This window comes from Triticum dicoccoides, chromosome 2B (genome assembly GCF_002162155.2).
Source record: "Triticum dicoccoides isolate Atlit2015 ecotype Zavitan chromosome 2B, WEW_v2.0, whole genome shotgun sequence".
In the NCBI taxonomy this organism is placed as follows: domain Eukaryota; kingdom Viridiplantae; phylum Streptophyta; class Magnoliopsida; order Poales; family Poaceae; genus Triticum; species Triticum dicoccoides.
Window position 1 is genome coordinate 313,098,535 of NC_041383.1, and position 2,602 is coordinate 313,101,136.

Genomic DNA, 2,602 nt, shown 5'->3' on the forward strand with positions numbered 1-2,602 from the left:
CCTTCTCCCCGGGAAGCTCCCTTCTCCCGAGCCACGAAACCTCAGCCCCACCTCCATGGCGCCCCCCACCGCACCAATTTCACAGCCTCTCTCCTCCCTAATGCCGGAGACGCTGTCCAATTGCCGTCATGCACTGGGCCATGTGCCTCTTACTCCGTGCTGCTGGTGCTGCCTCACCGACGGCCGCGTGAACTGTACCGGAGCCGATTCACCCCCGCCCTTGTTCACGGCGTCGGAGCGGCTCTAACTTCGGATCCGTCCGGAGTCCTGGCGCTGCTTCCGCGTAGCCGTCGACCGTCGCGACATCGCTCTTTCCCTGCCGCCGGTCACCACCGCAACTGTGCTGGCCTCACCGACTCGGCAGCTGGACCTGCCTACTTCACCATGCCGCCAGATAGGTCGCACCCTCATCAGAAATCACTTTACTTAGGCGTCAGTTGTCTGAATTTTTATTCTGGGCCAATCGATTCCCAATGGGAAGCAGCACCCCTCGAGGCGGCGGAGCTCCTAGGCTGTCGTTTGGCTGGTGTCTAACGTAAGGGTGCGGGGCCGCAAGTTCGCCGCAGAAGCAGTGCTTAGATGGCTATCTTTCAGAGTTGCATGGGTTGAAGGTACTGCCGCCGCCGGATATGGATGACGAGGAGTCTTTGTGGATTGGCCCGGGGGCGGCGCAACCACGGTAGTGCGGTGGGGCGGGGAGTGGGGTTTTGGATGGGGCCACGGACGGCGGAGGCAGGCTGCTCTGCCGTTGGTCACTGGATCTTCGGGGAAGATTCCGAACAGTGTCAGCCGGGAGGCACAAGACGGCCATCAAGCCATCCGGCGTAGATCGGACAGTACCAAAATAAAATAAAATCGTGTGACCCCAATTTAGTCTTCAGTCAACAGACGTGTGACCACTCTCGTAACTTGCTGTTGATCTCTTAGTTTATTTCTTCGGATCAAAGAGATATGTCGTTCTTAACTTTATGGGTTATCTTCATCTTCAGACACACCGTCTTCCGACTCACCACAGCTGCTCCAACAAGGGAAGCATACACCATAAGGGAGCTACAGTCCCCACTCAACAGTTCACTGCATCGAATGCGCGTGCCCGACATGGACAGCCACAACAACTACAGGGCCATCGACAAGTCAGCACATGATGCTCACTCCTATGGATGGTAGCCAGATAGATTGTACCTTCATCTTTCTTGTGTGCAACATTTATGGCTTTGTTATTCATCTAAGCACGGAAAATAGATCATCACATTTCACTGTATATTCATGCTGATCTCTTACGGGTCTTGTTCAGGAGTTCACACTGTTCCATAGTTCAGCTAAGATACTTGTTCTTTACGTAATGTTGTTCCATAGTTATCATCCATCAGCCAATGCTATCCCACAAGCTGGTGATTATAGTATTATACCACTCCTAGTATTACCTATGTTGTTCTTTAATACTTTTGTGTGCCATCTAGTTAATCTCGAGTACAAACGATAAATATTCTATAGCTTTCATCTGTGTTCTCCCTTTAGTTTATGAGACCTGTTGCTTCTAGTTAACCCCAGTCCTACTATTTATGTTGTCTCCTATAGGCACTCATTTAAATAAATCTAACTACTAGTTGTCTTCCATGCATGTCAGATATAATTGCACACACTGATATATCCGCAAGAACCTCACGGAGCAATGTAAAGGCCAATAAACTTGTTGTCAATGATACCCAATATGATGGAACATGTAAAGGCAGTTCTTCAGAAGACTTGCAGAAAGATGATGAATCCTCTTCACCCCACAAGGTCCTTGCTCTAACTTGGCCTGTGATATGGGTACAACATGCATATAATGTCCTGGAGTGTATCTACTGTGTTGCAATGCCATGTGCTTAGCATGCTGATCATGCATGTAAATATGTCATGCCTTACTGTTTTTCAGTACCTATTCCATTCATGATAACATGTTTTCAAATTCAAGTACTGTCATTCTACTCTATCGCAATGCCATCTGCTTAATTTGGACATCATGCTTCTGAATATCTTATGCATTGTTAGTCATCAGTATGTACTTCATCTGTCTGCCATACCATGTTTTTTTACATTGAAGTGTTGTTCTAGTGCTCTGTTGCAATGCCATCTTATTTTCCCAATCATACACGTGTATGTTGCCTTGGTTATTTCTGTACGTATTCCGTTAGCATATAGTTTTAGATTCAACTAGTTTTTTTTGCTGTGTTGTCCTGTCGTATCCCTAGCTCTTACACCATACTCCCTCCGTCCGGATTACATGTTGCCGAAATGGATAAAAAAGGATGTATCTAGAACTGAAATACGCCTAGACCCATCCATTTTTTCCGGATGGAGGGAATACATGTCAATATGTCATGCCTTTCTATTCTTCAGTACCTATTCCATCTCTCTGTTGTCGCATGTTTTATAATTAAAGCACCATTCTTCTATACAAGGCATGCAAGGGGAAGACGACTATGTTAGAATCTGAAGGGTTACAAACAAGGTCTTTGCAAAACATCCAAACGCCAGGAGATAATAAACCAACTCCAGTTTTTATAGATATTGCTCCAGCACACAGAAACCCAACTCCTACTGATAATAAGAAGATTCC